Genomic DNA, 19796 nt, shown 5'->3' with positions numbered 1-19796 from the left:
GGGCTCAAGGGGTATAGAGAGAAAGCAGGAAAGGGTATACTGAGGGAATGATCAGCCATGATCTTATTGAATGGCGGTGCTGGCTTGAAGGGCTGAATGGCCTACTCCTGCACCTATTTTCTATGATTCTATGTTTCTAAAACTCTTCAGTAGCCTCCAGGAGTAAGTCCAATCTCCTGAAGTGTTGATGGACTGAAAAATTTAAATAAGACCTGCAAGATTGGTAAACTCTGTGGAGTGTGTATCTATGGATTGGAAAGAAGTGTCTTCTGCGCTGGCTCATGTGAAATCTATGCTCGCTCATTGGTTCTTTGAAAATTGAGCTCCTGAGATGTGGGTCCCTAAGCTTTGCAACCGATTGTGTAAGGACAGTAAGCATCGAATCTCTAAGGATCTGGACATTGCGTTTTAATCCCCATGGATTTGTGTTTTAATATTTTTCTCACCACAGGAAAAAAAGCTGGAAGCTGTTTGTGGGAGGGGCTCGGGTGCTGCTCCATGTTGGACTTAGAATGATGGGCAGGGGTTTTGGGAAGACAATGACCAAGCTAAGGCAATTCATCGCAGGTGATGAGCAAATGGACTATGTTTTGTTAAGCAATGTGAACTTGTCAAGTGAACTGATCAGTGATCTAGTCATTACCTGGATGAGATACCAGAACAATAGAAAGCCATTAAGTCCAGATTGCTCGGATGCGAAACCCATCACTGGAAAAACAGGAAACCTCGAAACAAAGGAAGAAAACTTTATTGAGCTAAAAGCAGAAGACACACCCACAGGAAGTCTCGCCTCGAAACAAACTTTATTCAGCCTGAAAGGACGGACAGTATTGGGATATAATAGAGGCCGTGTGGATCACAGCTCTCTCTCTTGCCTCACTGCTTCGCTCCTACAAGAATCCAACCCTCTGTATGGGATGGAGAGAAGAAACCAGAAGAGACACCTTTTCATTGGAAGAAGCAGCGAGTAAGCCAGTGAATTGGTGAGCATCATCTGTGCACACACATCTTTTAAAATCACAGCCACAGTGTGAGCGGGTATCGTGCGTTCTCCCAAAAAATTCTTCGGGGTTTTCAGGGAAGGTGTATTAGATGTGGGTACTTCGTGTTAGGGTCCTGTTTAGACAGGCCAGACTGTGTATTGTACTGCATTTGTTTGTTTTACTGGGTGCAGGTGTGTGCATTAACTTTAATAAAAGCATTGCCGGTACTTGGACCAAGGTACCCGTCCCTGACTCATTCGTCTGTTCAGTTCAGTAATTCCAGTGTTAGAACTATTGTAAAGTGGGGGTGCTTCGAAAACACTGAAGAGAAACCACTTACAGAATTTGGTGACCTCAGCAGGATGCTGGGTGTACTGAACAGAGAGTTATGGAGGATATTAAGGCCAAGAGATCGGCAATGGGGGCTAGGATTTCCTCATATATCTTTGGGAAAGTTAACGTAACACAACAGTGGATATTAGACCTTTTGTGGGCTGAGAGTCTGGTGATCAAAGCTGCTGACTGGACGGGGAGTAAAGAGCATAGAAAAGCAAAAGAACAGGCCACTTGGCTCCTGTGTCTGCAGAAGCAAGTCCAACTGCTTAGGGAGCAGGTTGGTAGACTTAAGGCAGAGCTCAAAGAGTCCGAGGAGCAGTCAGCCACAAGGGCCGTGGTAGGAACGAGGCTTTTAGATGAGTTGCACGAAGAAAAGCAGGAGAAGCACATTCAGGAGGAAACCTCCCGTAACAAAAGGGAGTACCTGCCATGTCAGGTAACAGAGGCCAAGCTCAATGAGCAGGTCGCACGGGAGGAGACCACTTGTCTCGTGGGTAAAGTGAACGGGCTGGAGGGGCAACTGAAGGATATTAAGACAGTGTATTGGGTAGCCACCAGTAAGGGTTTTGAGAGTGGGAATCACGGGCCCTGCCAAGAGAAAATCCAAAGCTTGACCCACGCTCTATCCGAGGCCAAAGGAATGGTCTGCCTAATGGCCCCGGGGAAGCCTGGGTGGACTGGGAAGAGGAAGGGGAAGACAGTGAGGACTGGGACGCACGACCTCTGCCAGAGGCGCCGGGACCCATGCATCCCATACAGCAGCAGAAATAAGGTGCGCCCGTAGACGGCCAAGGTCAGAGGGTGCTGCAAAGCGATTCAAAACCCCACAGCTGAAAAATATGATCTCAGGGGTGCCCTAGCTTACCAACGAAGGAGGCCCATCAGTCCACTCGACGGATGTGGAACAGGTGGGAGGGATTAATGGGTGTAATGAAGCAGAAGTTCACATGCTGCTATTATTTTCCCTGGAGAGGAAGATGTATCAGACCCTGTCTGCCGAAAGCAAGAGGGAGCAGCGAACTATAGAGGGCTTCAAGGAGGAAGTCCTAAGAGCCATGTGTCAAGCCCAAGGTAGTCCATTCTCCAGGGTAGAGAGGACGCTGCAACTGGCTGGGAAAGCACCTCAGGCTTTTGCGGACCAGCTCTAGCCGGTCTATAATAAAGCCTGTCGTGGAGTGCTGGACTGAGCGCAGTTGCAGGGGGAGCCAAGGAACCATTGGCTCAGGACGCTAGTGTCAAAGAGTTTGCTCCGGATTAGGGGAAAGTCTGAGAACTGGTTTGACCCTGAGAATCTCCAGAACACGGAGGCCGATGTGCTCCGCCACATGAGTCTGGCATTTAAGGCTGGCAGGGAGGAGGAGGTCAAACCAGTTAAAGGGAAGGTTCACGAGATAAAAGCCAGTGATGATAGTAAAAAGGCGCCAGGAAGGGGGTAGCTCAGAGAGGGCAAGCACATGTTTCGGGTGTGGGAAGATGACTCACTGGAAAAGAGACTGCACGGCCCCAAGGAGGGGGCAAGGCAAAGGGGATCTTCCAGTGCCTAAGACAAAACCTGTCGAGGCGAAGGGACTGATCCCGGAGCAATTTGATGTTCTGGTGGCCACCCTTCGGACAGCTTTTGTGCCAGAGCAGGGAAAGGTAGACGCTGCCATGAGCAAGGAAATCGCGACCACTCCGGTAATCCCACCACCCTGACTAGCAGGCACCCAGACTGAGTACCTGTGTTCGCTCATGTACGATGAGTGGAGTAGACCATGTATGAAGATGGGGGTGGAGAAGGTAGTGGGGAAGTATTTATTGGACACCGGGGCTTCCAGCTTGGTGAGTCACGCAAATAATCCGACTACCTCACCTTGGTCTAGCAAGGTTCCACACAGTCTGGTGGGGTTCACAAGGAACGAATAGGTGGGGTCGATCTCCAGGTCGTTAGCCATCGAGTTAGGATCACTCCACGCAAAATGGAAGTGCGTCCTGCTGAAATGGGAGCAGCAGGAGTCAGGAATCCTAGGTGTCATGTATCCTACATGGCTACTGTTTATACTATCACAAAGTGTGCCACCAGAGGGCACAGCAGTGGGAGACTTGTAGGTTACCTGTACAGATGTGCCTGGCCTAGTATAAAAGGCAGGCCATCAGGTGTGATCCACACTCTGGAGTTAACAAATAAAGGACGAAGGTCACTACAGTTCCAGTACAACATATTGCCACATTGAGTCATTACTAGAGCATCTAAGGACACAATAATTGGCGACGAGATTACGAACTTTCACGTGAAAATGGCTACCCTTGGTATTTTGCAGCAATTCATCGATGGTGATGATTGAGATACCTTTGTGGAGAAACTCGAACATTTCTTCACAGCAAACGACCTGGCAGGAGATGACCCAGCCACACTGGCTGATAAGCACAGAGCTATCCTGTTAGCCAGTTGTGGGCCCACCGTCTATGGCCTCGTCAGGGACTTGCTGGCACCAGCGAAGACAACGACCAAGATGTACAAGGAGCTCCTAACACTGATCCATAAGCAACTGAAGCCCAAGGAGAGCATCCTCACACCCAGACACCGGTTCTATACCCACCGACGGCCCGAAAGCCAGGAAATCACGAAATAAGCTGCAGACCTCAGGAGGCTGGCGGCACCGTGTGATTTCGGTGACCACCTCAATGAAGTGCTGCGGGACATTTTTGTCATTGGAATTGGCCATGAGGGCCTTCTTCATACGCTACTGTCGGCGGATACCACAATCACACTGCAGAAGGCCATCTCCGTGAGCCAGGCATTCCTGAGCTCAACGTGCGGCTCGAGGCAGATGACTCACCTTTAGGACTCAAACCTGGCAGGTACTGTGCACAGAGTGGTGCCGTTTGGAGGCTGGATTGTAGAGCGCGAACTCTCTTAGGGAAGAGAGAACAGGCCCACGAGTCCACCGAGGGGGGCTAATCGAGTAGCACCATGCTGATGTTGCAGAGGGAATCACAGGGCTCACCAGTGCCGCTTTAAAGACTATGGGCCCAAGTTTCGGGCCGGGCCTAGAACGGCACAACCCTGACCTGGACGCCCGTTTTTCGCGCCACAAAGTGTGCCTAAAAAAAACTTCCAGATTCTCCGGCTCCCTGCTGGTCCTCTGGCCCTTGGCGCGGCGCAGTACGAGCTTTAGGGGGCAGAGCCAGGTCCCTGCGCTGAAAACAGTAGCTCCAGGCGCCCAAAACTTTGTGGGAGGGGCCCGAAGCACGCAGCCCCTAGCCCTGGCCGAATGGCCTCACTGGGGCTGCGTGCATAAGGCTCCTCCCACGTCCAGCTCCTGCTTCCTCCGGACCGGACCCGACCCGACTTGACTCCCGCTCCCACCACCCCCCCCCACCCCCACCGGACCGCCCCCCCCCAACCCCCGACCACACCTCCACTTCCCCCGCTCCCGACCTTCCCCCCCCTCCCCGACCAACCTCCGCTCCCAACCGAGCTCCCCTCTCCACCCCCCCCCGACCGATCTCCGCCCCCGATCCGCGCTCCCGACCCCCCCGGACCCCAGACCCGACGCCACCTACCTGTCAATCCGGTAAGTCTAAGCTCGAAGTCTTGGGCCTGGCCGGGCCAGGCCCGTTCAGCCTCCCTCTCCTTTCTTTCTCTCTCTCTCTCTCTCCCTTCTCTCTCTCTCTCTCTCTCTGCCCCCCTTCTCTCCCCCCTCCCCTCCCTCCCTTCTCTTCCCCCTCCCCTCCCTCCCTCCCTTCTCTCACCCCCCCTCCCTCCCTTCTCTCCCCCCCCTCCCTTCTCTCACCCCCTCCCTTCCCCTCCCTGCCTTCTCTCACCCCCTCCCCTCCCTCCTCCTACCTCTCCTTCCCCCCTCCCCTCCCTCCTTTCTCACCCCCCCTCCCCTCCCTCCCTTCTCACCCCCCTCCCCTCCCTCCCTTCTCACTCCCCCTCTCCTCCCCTCTCACCCCCCCTCCCCTCCCTCCCTTGTCATCCCCCCTCCCCCACTACACCCCCTCTCCCCCCCTCCCCTCCACCCCTTCACCCCACTCCCCATCCTCCCCCTCCCCTCCACCCCTCGCTGTCAGAAACACAGACACTGACAGACAGAGAGTGAGAGACACACACAGACAGACAGACAGAGAGATAGAGACACTGACAGAGACACACTGGGTGGGGGGCATCCCAGCACACTGTTGGAGGGCTCCCGGTGCTGCAGTCGGTAAGTAGAAAATGTTTTATTTATTGATTTTTAAAAAAATTCTTTCTTATTCATTTTTTTTTTATTTATTGGTTGATTTATTGATGTTTTTATCATTTATTATTGATGATGGCTCTTTATTTGTAAAACTGAAGTGTTTAATGTTTGTAAACTTCCCTTTAAACCCTCCTCCCCCCATTCCCTATGCCTGATTTGTAACCTACGCCTGATTTTCTAAAGTGTAGACAAGGTTTTTTCCAACGTACAAAAATCTTCACTTACTCCATTAGTTTGGAGTAAATTTTCACTGCCGAAACTTTGAAAACAGGCGTAAGTGGCCGGACACGCCCCCTTTTGAAAAAAAAATTCTGTTCCAAAGTGAAACTGTTCGAACTGACTAGAACTGGAGCAAACTAAATGCCGAGAATTTGAATTTCTAAAATACTCCGTTCTGCACCAGTTGCTCCAAAAAATCAGGAGCAACTGAGGCCGAAACTTGGGCCCTATGTATGCAAAGGCTGCAGCACAAAGGGCCACTTCCAGCGAATGTGTAAGAGAAATGTGACTCACTGTGTTGATGAAGAGTCTGCAGATGGCCAGGAATCCAACGCGGATTATGAATTGATCGGCAGAGAGGCAGCCCAGCCCCACGGGGAGGTACATAGCATGTTTACCTGCACCACTGAGTGTTCCCCGCGAAAGATGGAAGTCGAGATAGATGGCGTTCCTGTCTTCATGGAAGTGGACATGGGGGTGAGCCAGTCAGTGATGAATCAAGAAGTCCTTGAGAGGCTATGGGACAATCAGGCTGAATGACCTGAGTCGGTCCCGGTTCAGGCAAAGCTGCGCAGCTACACCAATGAAATCATCCCAGTCGTTGGTAGCGTGAATGTAAAGGTACTCCATGATGGCGCAGTGCACAAGTTACCTCTGTGGATTGTTGCAGGTGATGGACCAACGCTGCTTGGCAGAAGGTGGATGGAGAAGATCCAGTGGAAGTGGGAAGACTTCACGTCTCCAGCAATCGACGTCCTCTGTGCTTAGAGGCAAAGCAAGCCCTCACCTGGGGGTGGACCCAGCACTGGAGAGCAGGCCAGCACAGCACCTGAGACACAGACCGTTCAGCACGACAGTGTGGAGATGATCCAACTGAGACGACCTGAACGCACCTTCCAGGCTCCAGTGGCAGGACTCCGGAGGAAGAAAATCGGATCCAGAGGCGACTTCCCAGCTTCGGAGGCAGAACCCGGGGGGAAGAGGATCACCGCAGTCGACATCAAACGGAGAAGCAGATTGGGGTAAAGAAAGCAAAGCTCTCTTAAAGGAGGCCTGCAACCCATTAAAATTAAAGGGACAGTTCCACACACTCAAGCAATGTAGTAATAACTGTAAGTCAGAGACAAAATGTGTAATTGATCATGTAAAATGTGTAACTGATGATCTGAATTGTGTACATGCAACCAACGAGGAAAAGTCGCGCGATCGCGATCGGATCCACAGAGCATCCATCATAAGTAATGAAAAGTTGTGCGATGCAGGATTTCAACTGCACGCAGCCAATGCAGCGGGCAGACACCCATCGGAAGCACACAGGTCCAGCGAGCTACCCAATGCTGTAGCTTGTGTCCCGGGGACCAGAGTCATGCACCATGGAGTGTGGCCACAAGCAGCCAACACACACGAGCTGCAGAGTAAGCGACCTCAGCAGGGCAATGGCACCGGTATCGATACCCTGCCCCTGATTGGCTCCACCTCTCAGGCACCCAATGGCACCAACCGCCACGAGCCTGAAGGAGCAGACTGTGCTAAGGCGCAGTCCCCAGACTCCATCGCCACCAAGGCCATACCTGTAAACGAAGGGTCACCCGCCACAGTTCCCCCAAAGGGGACCAGGACCAGCCAGGATCCCAAACTAAACAACGCCCAGGCCAGCGAGTCAGCAGTTCCCTGTGCACTGCTAGGCGACAGCTCCTCAGGGGGCAGCAACGACCCAGGGTACAAAGAAAGGACAGGGAGGTCACAGGCATCTGTGAACCGGCCCGACGCTAGTGGTCACGGCAACAGTCCCGAGAGCAGGCAGCTCGAGCTAACCAGGTTTCCACTGCCAGCACTGGGCACTGAACTGCCACCAGACTGCAAGGGCTCAATCCAGCAGCCCTGGAACTAGTTTGTCCTCATGCACTGGTCACCACATCAATAAGGCATTTCACCAGTCTAACGTACTTGTCTCACAACGGAACCACAGATGTAATGTTTTCCTGAACTTGAATGTATATGAATGCTATGAGCCTCCAGCATAATGGGGGGCGGGGGGGCGGCAGGAGGGGAGAATGGAGTGGTCAGGGACACACACAAACAGTAACCACCAGCACTCTATTGCACCAACCACTCACGCAAGATTGAAATGACCTGCCAAGAGTCAACCAGGTAAAGCCCACATAGAGCTAAGCCCAGAGCACAGTCAATGCAGAGGCGATTTGCACTACAGGCTCAGGGAAGAGTGATGTCATGTATCCTACATGGCTACTGTTAATAAAGGACTAAGGTCACTACAGTTCAAGGACAACACATTGCCTCATGGAGTCATTACTAGAGCATCTAAGGACACAATACTAGGGGCCGGCTTTATGTTAGCCCACAGAATCATAGTGGATTTGAGAAATCACTGCTTTTGGGGAGCAGTGTGTTCCGATAAGGAGGAAAAAGTGGTAGTGATCCCAAGGAAAGGGGAAGGAAAAGGCACAATGTATACGATGAAACCGAAGGGTAGTTACGACCTAGAGCAATTGGTTAAAACTACCTCGGCCGAATACCAGGCTTACATGCGGGACAAGCTCGCATCGTTCGACACACACAAACACGACTGCGGTGGGGTGAAGGGGTCGAAGTGAGGATACAAGGAGACCCTATGTCCCGGCTGCAGAAACAGTATAATTTCCCCAGGGATGCAGAGACCGACTTAGAGATGGCACTGGGATCCCTGGTAGCCCAGGAGGTGTTGAGGCCCATAGCCACACACATGAACTTTCCACTTTGGCCGGTTTGGAAACCAAACCAGTTGTGGAGGGCCACCGTGGACTATCGGGTGCTCAACAAGAACATCCCAGCTTGTGCTCCCACTGTCGCGGCCATAGCCAACCTGATAGGGAGTGTTCCAGCATCCACGACCACATTCACGGTGCTGGATATATCGAACGGGTTCTGGTCAATTCCCCTCAAAAGAGAGGACCAGTACAAGTTCGCATTCACATTTAAAGGGCAACAGTATACCTGGAAGTGCCTTCCCCAGGGTTTCCACAACAGCCCCTCCAGCTTTCACCAGTGTATGGCCAACAGTTTAAAGGGTTTCAGCAGACCCCAGCAGTTGATGCAGTATGTGGACGATTTGCCTTTGTTCTCCGACAAGGAGGAGGAGCATGGTCCACTGCTGGCCGAGCTGCTGGAGCTGTTGAAGGACACGGGGTTCAAGGTCAAACCCAAGAAAGCTCAGATCGGTCAGAGGGAAGTCAAATTCCTCAGGCTGATCGTAAGGGCTTGGGAAAGGGCTATAGACAAGAACAAATGGAAGGCGGTACAGGGGTGAGATGCTTCCTGGGGCTCATGGGGTACTGCAGGGATTTTATTGAGGATAACGCTGCAACGGCAGCCCCTCTGCTTCGACTCCTCCAAAACGGAGTCGGATGGGAGTGGGATGAGGACTGCACGGCAGCGTTCAATCGTCTCAAGGGAGGCCTGCAGACCCCATCCGCACTAGGGGCGATTAATGGTGGGGAGGACTTCTTTTTAGAGATAGCAGTCAGCGGGTACAGTTTGAGCGCAGTGCTGCTCCAGGAGCGGCACGGCAAACTGAGACCCGTGGCTTGCTCCTCAAGAGTGCACACGGATGTAGAATGGGGGTACTCCAATTGCGAGAGACATCTCCTTGCCACGCATTGTACCATAAAGCGCTCCCAGCTCTTCATGGGGTCATCCCAGATCATTCTACTAACCCACCATACCCCCACTCAGGTGTTGCTAGATGGGAGGATAAAGGACGGCACGGTGAGCAGTGCCCGCATTGTTCGCTGGACTTTATTGCTCTCAAAGATGAATCTGAGAGTGCAAGGCCTGTGTGAGCTCAAGCTGGCAGCTAACATGATCTATGCAGGGGTGGCCTATAAGTGTTCGGTAGAAGGCGTATGGGACGTAGACATAGGATTTCAGGCCGGGTTACACTCCACGGGCCGCGAAATATATGTCGACGGATCCAGTTCGGTGGTAGCAGGGGAGCGTTTCACTGGGTGTGGGATTTATGACCCGACGGCAGGCATTGCAAGGGCCATCAAACTCCCGAGCACCCTGAGCGCTCAACACGTCGAACTGTCGGCGGTGGAGTGCCGACGAGTTGCTGACCCCATATACCATTTGCTCGGATTCCATGTTCCGTGCAGCGAATATTTGGCCATCTGGTTTCGTCGCGGTTTCACATCCGCAGACGGGAAGCCCTTAGCAACCAAACCACTGTTGCAAAGAATCTTAGAGGCCACAGAAACCCAGGGAAGCCATTACATTCATAAAGCAAAGGCCCATTCCAAGACACAACCCAGAGGGGAAGGCAACCAAAAGGCTGATGAGTTAGCCAAGAAGGGAGCCAAAACAGGAGAGTTTTGGGATCCTTATGGGTCCAGCCCAGTAGCAGCAATCCGGGACAAAGGGGGGACACAAGGAAGTATAGGGGTAGCATTGGCCGTGGAGTTGAGGAAAGTCCAGGCACAGGATCCCGTCCTCAAGGTTGTCCTGGAACAGCTGACTGGGGAAGAAAAGGTAGAAGGCCCATTTGGGGTAGCGGGCATTAATTTGAAGGAGGAAATACTTTTCAGGGGAGATCAGTGGGTAGCTCCAGAACAGCACCAGAGGGAATTCCTTCAGATAGCCCATGGGGACCCAGGAGCGGGACACCCGGGGCCGGAGACTACCTGGCAGAGGGTAGAACAGGCAGGGAGGATGTCCGTGATTTTTGCGCAGACTGTCTGGTGTGCGTAGCGAACAAACCCGATCCCCAGAAAAGAAAGGTTTCCATGGGACACACGAGCAGGATAGAGAGACCATGGCAGTCGGTACAGGTCGATTACATTGGGCCATTGCCCACCGCTAAGGGGGGTTACAAGTGCTGTTTGGTCCGAGTGGACGTTTTCTCGAAGTGGGTTGAAGCCTTCCCTTGCCAATCAGCCACAGCTTTGGCGACAGCAAGGATCTTGGTAAGGGAAGTGTTCTCTAGGTGGGGACTGCCACATATCATGGAGTCCGACCAGGGGAGCCACTTCACAGGGCAGGTCGTGCAGGCTACCTTGAAAGTGCTAAGGATAGAAGGAAAATGGCATGTGGTTCACAACCCACAGTCATTGGGGGTTGTGGAGCATCTTAATCGGACCATCAAAGAATGGCTGCAGAATGAAACAGGACAGTCCCCGAAAAAGTGGGTTGAGGTCCTACTATTTGACCTGATGGGGGTCCGAGCCAGCCTCTCCAGAAGCAGAGGGTATTCCCCACATGAGCTCATGACTGGTCGGGTCAAGCGTCCGCCCACCCATGTTCTGGCGCTGGTTCTTACAGCGGGGCAGGTGAGAGAGGTTAACCGGGACAAGTTTGTCAAGCATCTGTTCGAGCACTTGAAACAGATTCATTGACAGGCTGCCAGCAACATGGGGAAGCAGCACCGGAGCAATCAGTTGTTGCTCGAGCCCCGGAGAACCCACGAGTGGAAGATAGGGGATCAGGTCATGGTCCGTAATTACGCTTGGGTGGGCACGTTTGAGCCTTTGTACATGGGACCCTACAGCATCATAGATAAGGCCAGTCCCATGGTGTACGCGGTTAAGCTTCCGAAGCGCACAAAGTGGTTCCAAGTGAACCAGTGCAAGTTGTTTAACCCAGGGGAAAGGGCGAGAAACAGAAAGGCGCTGTAAACAGCATGGTGGACGCGGGTCTTCCTCCCATAGTTTGGGACAGTGAGGAGCCCATGGTGGTGGTGGTTAGGAGGAGTAGCAGGATCCCACTGCCGAGAGTGCCGTGGTCACCTCCTTACACACCGCCGAGGAGCCAGAAAAGGCCCAGGGTAGTAGAGACCTAGCATGGCCACCCAGAGACGGGTGGCGGTGTATATAGTATCCTTCTCAGTTTGGTGTTTTTACAGAGTGTGTTTTGATGAAGCCAGACCTGTGGAGGTATACCCTCTCACAGAAAGGTTGTTGTTTCTTTGTCTCTTCACAGGAAGCTGAGAGAAAGGTGGAGACAACCCTGGTAATCATTCTTGGAGCTTGGCAGGAACAGGGTACAGCAGGAGGGGGGACACGGAGTTATCCTTCCTCTACGGATGTACTGAGGGCTACGGACCCACCGTGACACAGAGAGGGTAGGACAGGGGACACGGACGGGATGGCAGCCTACTTCCACGATGGAAGGTGGCCAGGGTGGCTGGGATCGAATTCGACGAAATACTCCAGCCAGGCCGGGTTCACATACGGGGAGGCTTCCATACCGTGTCCCAGACTGAAAGTCACGGGTTGGGGTGACTGAAGGCAAGCGCGTATGCTTGAAGTGCAAGGGATACGTTCCCCTGGGACGGTGGTGGTGGCTCAGGAAATTGAGTCAGGGAACCAGACAGCGGACTGGGAACGACTGGGGAATGATACGTACCGACAGATCACGGAGTCAAAAGTGGGGAGTGGAAGTATGCTGGGACAAGTGGTGGGAGGAGGAACAGAGAATTTAAGTGTGTATGTGGGGGTCGGAGCGGATCTGCTCAGCAGGTGTGTCGATTGCCTTTTTGAGGCAATGGCAGGATGCCAGGGCTGGGATCAGATGGGATTGGAGTATGCACTCTTGCGTGATCCCAGATGCTCCCAACACAATAAATGCCACTGACCTTGTAGCACACAAGAGGAAGCCCCTGCCCACAGCCCCACCGGTACAGACGACAGAAGTTAGGTGTCCAGCCACCACACAAACCTTTTTCTGCCTCTTCTGCTGTACCGCCTGGTAAAACTGGGCAGAGTGCGCACAGTGCATGCTCTGCCCAGTTGTGCCTCAAAATTGCAATTATACACCAGAAACAGTTTTAGCACTCTGGCCACCCAGCAGAATGCCCCTTTGAGGATGGCAAAGGCCAGAGGTGCTAGCATAAATGGGGTGGTAAGCCATTTATCACTGATTTAAGCCAGGCGGTCAAAGTTAAAACCTACTCCATGGTATCTGGCTGGTCTTCTTTTTGGCTGTGGAGGAAGGGAGATAAGAAACAAATGCAGTGATAGAAAGGCACAAACAACATGTCAAACCATTGGCAGCCTTTTGGCAAGACTGAAAGGTCAGAGGATTCAGAAGGGCAGTAAAATAATGAAGCAAAAGGCAAGCCAGGATGTAGCATGAGTCTTCAGGCAAGTTACAGAGCAAGCAAGTGACAGAGCAGCCAAGTGCAGATCCTCTGTTTGTTGTCTGCTGAAGTAGAAGTGTTGCTACGTGAGGCAATTGTGACCATCCCCAAAGGTCAGCATTGCAGCAAGGAGGTGGGACAATTTTCAGGCCGCAGCTAGCATTAGTGTCACTGGATGTACTATGTTGCGATGGTAGCTTGCAGCAGATGACACAGCTCTGCATCTGGTTCTCTGATGACCCAGATTCTGTGAGCAGGTTTTCCCACTAACGTGTGCCACGGCCTACAAATATTTTTAGCAGCGTCTTGGCAGGTGCAGCTAATCAGACTATGCTGCCTGCTCTGTCCCAGCATGCTTTCTTTCCAGCAGTGCCACAGAAAGCATGACATATTATGATGGGTCTGCTTCCAAGGAAGCATTCAGTATTATGGGTGCCAGACATTCTGACTAAAATCAACCCTATTTTCTCTCAAATAAATTGGATAATGTTAACATAATTTTGATTTGTGCCAGTGGCTCAGTTGGTAGCATCCTCACCTTTGAGTCGGAAGGTTGTGGGTTCAAATCCCACTCCCAAGACTTAAGCACAAAACTTTGGGTCGACATTCTAGTGCCCTACGGAGGGAGTGCTGCACTGTAGGAGTTGTCGTCTTTCGGATGAGACGTTAAAACGAAGCCCCATCTGCTCACTCAGATGGACGTAAAAGATCCTATGGCACTATTTCAAAGAAGAGCAGGTGAGTTATCCCCAGTGTCTTGGCCAATATTTCATCATCATAGGCAGTCCATCGGAATCCAGGAAGACTTGCTTCCACTCTTAAAATGAGTCCTTAGGTGGCTGAACAGTCCAATATGAGAGCCACAGTCCCTGTCACAGGTGGGACAGATAGTCATTGAGGGTAAGGGTGGGTGGAACAGGTTTGCCGCATGCTCTTTCCGCTGCCTGCGCTTGATTTCTGCATGCTCTCGGCGATGAGACTTGAGGTGCTCAGCGCCCTCCCGGATGCACTTCCTCCACTTAGGGCAGTCTTTGGCCAGGGACTCCCAGGTGTTGGTGGGGATGTTGCACTTTATCAGGGAGGCTTTGAGGGTGTCCTTGTAACGTTTCCTCTGCCCACCTTTGGCTCATTCGTCGTGAAGAAGTTCCAAGTAGAGCGCTTGCTTTGGGAGTCTCGTGTCTGGCATGCGGACAATGTGGAGCTGATCAAGTGTGGTCAGTGCTTCAATGCTGGGGATGTTGGCCTAGTCGAGGACGCTAATGTTGATGCGTCTTTCCTCCCAGGGGATTTGTAGGATCTTGCGGAGACATGGTTGGTGGTATTTCTCCAGCGACTTGAGGTGTCTACTGTACATCGTCCATGTCTCTGAGCCATACAGGAGGGCGGGTATTACGGCAGCCCTGTAGACCATGAGCTTGGTGGTAGGTTTGAGGGCTTAGTCTTCAAACACTCTTTCCCTCAGGCGGCCGAAAGCTGCACTGTCGCACTGGAGGCGGTGTTGAATCTTGTCATCAATGTCTGCTCTTGTTGATAAGAGGCTCCCGAAGTATGGGAAATGGTCCACATTGTCCAGGGCTGACCGTGGATCTTGATGACTGGGAGGCAGTGGTGTGTGGCGAGGACAGGCTGCTGGAGGACCAGATGGCAGTTAAGAGTCAACCACATTGCTGTCGGTCTGGAGTCACACGTAGGCCAGATCGGGTGAGGGCGTCAGATTTCCTTCCCGAAAGGACATTAGTGAACTAGATGGGTTTTTACAAAAATCTGGTAGTTTCATGGTCCCCATTACTGGTACTAGCTTTTTTAATTCCAGGTTTATTTAAATTAACTGAATTTAAATTCCAAAGCTGCCATGGTGGAATTTGAACTCAAGTCCCTGGATCCTTAGTCCAGACCTCTGGATTACTTGTCCAGTAACGTGACCATGATGCTACCATTCCCGTAGAAATTGACATATATTGCTCAATAATTCTGGAATTCATGTTTTACTGAGCAAGAAGTAGACTTCTACATAGAAATACGTAGAACTTACAATATAAAAACAGGACATTCAGCCCGACCAATTCATGTCGCCGATTACTTTTTTTGTGAGGAATGTGGAGAACATAATGCCCTCGGATTGAAGGCATCTTTGGGAGTGAATCCTCCCGATTTCAAAACTGGGGGAAGGACTTGGAGATGTTGGCTCAGGAATTGAACACAACAGGGGAAATTCAACATGGGAGTGGGGCTAAATGAGCAAAAGTGGATCGGCCACCATTATATACCACGTGTGGTTTTCTTCTCCACTGACTCTAAAGCTAGTGTTAGTAATGATAACCAGAAAACTACCGGATTGTCATAAAAGCCCATCTGGTTCACTAATGACCTTTAGGGAAGGAAATCTGCTGCCTTTACCTGGTCCGGTCTATATGTAACTCCAGAACCATAGCAACGTGGTTGGCTCATAACTGCCCTCTGAAATGGTCTAGCAAGCCACTCAGTTGTCACAAACCACTACAGAAAGCAATAAGAAGAATTAAACCGGACGGACCACCCAGCATCGACCTCGGCACCAGCTTCGGACACGACAACGGTACACCCAGCCCAGTTGACCATGCAAGTTCCTCCTCACTAACATCTGGGAACTTGTGCAACAATTCGGAGAGCTGTCCCACAGACTAGTCAAGCAACAGCCTGATAAGGTCATACTCATAGAATCATACCTTTCAGCCATTGCCCCAGATTCCTCCATCACCATCCCTGGATATGTCCTGTCCCACCGGCAGAACAGACACCCGAGGTGGTGATACAGTGGTATACAGTCGGGAGGGAATGGCCCGACTGTATACCACATTTACTCAACATTTACTCCAGACCCCATGAAGTCTCGAGGCTTCAGGTCAAACGCGGTCAAGGAAACCTCCTGCTGATTACCACTTTCCACCCTCCCTCAGCTGATGAATCAGTACTCTTCCAGGTTGACCACCACCTGGAAGAAGCACTGAGGGTAGCAAGGGCACAGAATGTACTCTGGTGGGGGACTTCAATGACCTTCACCAAGAGTGGCTCGGTAGTACCACTACTGACTGAGCTGGCCGAGCCCTGAAGGACATAGCTACCAGACTGGGCCTGCAACAGGTGGTGAAAGAACCAACATGAGGGAAAAACCTACTTGACCTCGTCCTCACCAACCTACCTGCCACAGATGCATCTGCCCATGACAGCATTGGTACCAGTGATCACCGCACAGTCATTGTGGAGACAAAATCCTGTCATCACAGACACCCTCCATCATGTTATGTAGCACTACCACCGTGCTAAATGGAATAGATTCAGAACATCAGAACAGAACTAGTAGCTCAAAACTGCACATCCATGAGGTCATCAGCAGCAGCAGAATTCTACTCCACCACAATCTGTAACCTCATGGCCCGACATTTCCCTCATGCAACCATTACCATCAAGCCAGGGGACCAACCTTCTTTTACTAAGGAGAGCAAAACAGCATGCCAGGAGCAGCACCAGGCATACCTAAAAGTGAGGTACCAACATGGGGAAGCCACAACATGAGACTACATGCATGCTAAGCAATGGAAGCAGCATGCTATAAACAGAACTAAGCAATCCCACAATCAACAGATCAGATCAAAGCTCTGCAGTCCTGCCACATCCAGTGGACAATTAAACAACTAACAGGAGGAGGAGGCTCCATGAATATCCTCATCCTTGAATACCTTTGCTCTCAAACAGAAATTTCCAAACTTGATGTCGAACTTAGACTCATTCTAGGCTGAGCCTGAGGAGAGTTTTTCTCCAAGGGCAAACCTTGATCTACATTTTGACTCTCTAAAACTTCAGACTGCTTGACTGCCTGAATCGGACTCAGACTTAAATTCTGACTTTCTCTTGAACTTGTTTCTAGTACATCTGATGTAGGATTTGCGACTGGTACTCTACTTGTAATAAGACTACCTGACTCATCAGAAATAATCGAATCATTCCAACTTTCAACTCCTTCCACATCTATAGGTAAAATATGATCAATTTGAACAAACCTAAACTTTACATGATCAAACATCTTGACTAAATATATGCCCACATATCTTCCCTACTCTTCCTGGTAACCACTTTAACCATTTAGAGTTCTTTACTCTAACCTTCTGATTCAATTTCACACTTCTCTTACTCTACCTCTATTATGACTCTCTGTTTTAATTGTTTCTCTTCTACTGATTGTGCCAAGTTTAGCTTTTAAAGCGTGAACCTGGTTTATGGCTGTCATTTGAGAAACACCTCTGCTGATGTTTTACCATTAGTTGTATGAGGAGTATTACGCTAAGTAATCAGAAAATTGGCTAATTTTTGGCCAACAACAACTGCCGTTTCTTTGAATTCGGATCCAACATTTGCTTGATGAGGGCACATTTTGCAATTTGTACAGTGCGCTCTACTGCGCCATTTGAAGCAGGGTGGTACGGTGAAACTTTGCTATGTTCCACGCCATCTTGGCTCATGTACTGTGCAGACTCTTCTGAACAAAATTGCGGACCATTATCAGACACCATTTCTTCTGGGTTGCCATATGAAGAAAACAATCTTCGTAATTGTCAATGTTTTAATTTTTGTTATTTTCTGCATTGGACACACCTCTACCCACTTCGAATCAATCACAATGAACAACTGCTGTCCTTCTAGTTTGGCAAAATCTACATGTAATCTTTGCCATACCTTGGAAGGCCATTTCCATGGCTGTAATGGTACTGATGGTGGTTTCTTGCTTACCGATTGACGTGTTGTACACTGATTAATGCTGTACTCTATGGGCCCGAAATTGATGGCCTTACCGCCGACTGCCACCCACTGCTGCCCACTGCCGCTGACATTCCTCTTGAAGTTGCGCCCAGTGCCACTTTCCATTTGGTGTGGAGCAGGTGGGACGGGAGAACCACTGGGATCCGCTCGCTCATGTCAGCGGACGATTGAGTGATGCAACTGTAATCCTGCCCGCCAAGATGCCATATTGGTGTGGGCAGGAGTCGGCGGGAGTCGGCGCCAGAATGGGGAAGGACCGTTGGCTGGAGACTGTTCTATCCCCGATGATGAGTATGAAGAGCTGACAAAAAAGGTTAGTAAACATTTTTTTTTTCTTTACAGCGACTTACCTGGATGGGATCCCCTAAAGATGTTCCGATGTTTTTTTTTGATGATTTTCCTTTTCAGGTTTTCGACCCTCCGAGGGCCCGACTCCACCTTCAGTGCCACTTAAGCGGCAAATGCTTTTGCCGTTGAGATTGGGAGCTCCCTCTAGCTGCCGCCCAGATTGGCGGCATAAGTCCCTCATTTGCCACCCGCCGCCCTTTCAAGGACCTTTTTGAAGAAAACCCTGCCCAAAGGACCGTCAGGTACCTTGGCAGCCATCGATGGGCCTTTGGGCCGGCGGGGGCCTTCACCAATTTTGGCCCCTATATTTTAACCTAATCCTGGCCACCATAATTAAACACATTCCCAGGTGCTGGTCATGAAGATCTCTTAACAATGTTGACCTGAACTTATTTGGAATAACTACTCTTGCATCCCACATGGTACAATATTTATCCATTGACAATTCATTCCTACGAACGAAGTATGGATGAATATTTTCTTCTAATACCTCGTTTGGCCAGCCATTTGCTAAGTACTCCCCCCCAATTATCAAGATCCATCACGATGCCTTGGACAACGTGGACCATTTTCCATACCTCGGGAGCCTACTGTCAGCAAGGGACGATGTCGATGACGAAGTCCAACACCGCCTTTAGTGTGCCAGTGCAGCCTTCGGTCGCCTGAGGAGGACAGTGTTTGAAGACCAGGACCTCAAACCCGGCACTAAGTTCATGGTCTACAGAGCAGTAGTGATATAGGCCCTCCTATAATCTTTGGAGACATGGACTACATATAGAAGGCACCTCAAAACATTGGAGATGGACCACCAAAGCTGCCTCTGCAAGATTCTGCAAATTCATTGGCAGGATAGGTGCACCAACGTTAGTTCTTGCTCAGGACAACATCCCCATCATCGAAGCATTGACCACGCTGGATCAGCTCCGATGGATGGGCCACATCGTCCGCATGCCCAATACTAGACTTCCAAAACAAGTGCTCTACTCAGAGCTCTGACATGGCAAGCGCGTCCCAGGTGGGCAGAGGAAATGCTTCAAGGATATGCTCAAAGTCTCCTTGAAAAAGTGCAACATTGCCACCGACACCTGGGAATCACTGGCCCAAGTCCATTCAAAGTGGAGCAGAAGCATCTGGGAAGGCACCAAACACCTTGAGTTTCTTCGCCGGGAGCAAGCAGAAGCCAAGCGCAAACAATGGGCTGAGCGCACGACAACCCAAGCTCCCCACCCACCCATCTCTTTAACCACCATCTGTCTGACCTGTGATAGAGACTGTAGGTCCCGCATTTGACTCATCAGTCATCTGAGAACTCATATTAGTATGGAAGCAAGTCATCCTCGACTCCGAGGGCTTGCCTAAGAAGAAGAAGAATTATACACCTTGGACAAAAATGGCTCACCTTTGATTGCTCTACCAATCTCCAGCTGTGACTGGCAGTTCATCAATGAATGAAAAATAGAACACTTCTTCCCTATTGGTTGTAACTTGTAATGGGGATGGCAACCTTGACATAGCATCAGCATTACTGTGATCAGCTGATTGTCAGTAGTCAATGTCATACATATATGCTGACGAAATCAAAGCCCATCTCTGCATTCGGGCTGCAGTTCAGGTTGGAACTACAGACTTTGGATGGAGTATTGCTGTCAGTGACTTATGGTCAGTGACAATGGTAAACTTACGACCATACAAGTATTTGTGGAACTTCTTCTCCAAAAATCAATGCCAAAGCTTCCCTTTCAATCTGCACGTAATTAT

The sequence above is a fragment of the Pristiophorus japonicus genome, chromosome 1, assembly GCF_044704955.1.
Source record: "Pristiophorus japonicus isolate sPriJap1 chromosome 1, sPriJap1.hap1, whole genome shotgun sequence".
NCBI lineage: Eukaryota > Metazoa > Chordata > Chondrichthyes > Pristiophoridae > Pristiophorus > Pristiophorus japonicus.
Note: the sequence above shows the minus strand (reverse complement) of the source record.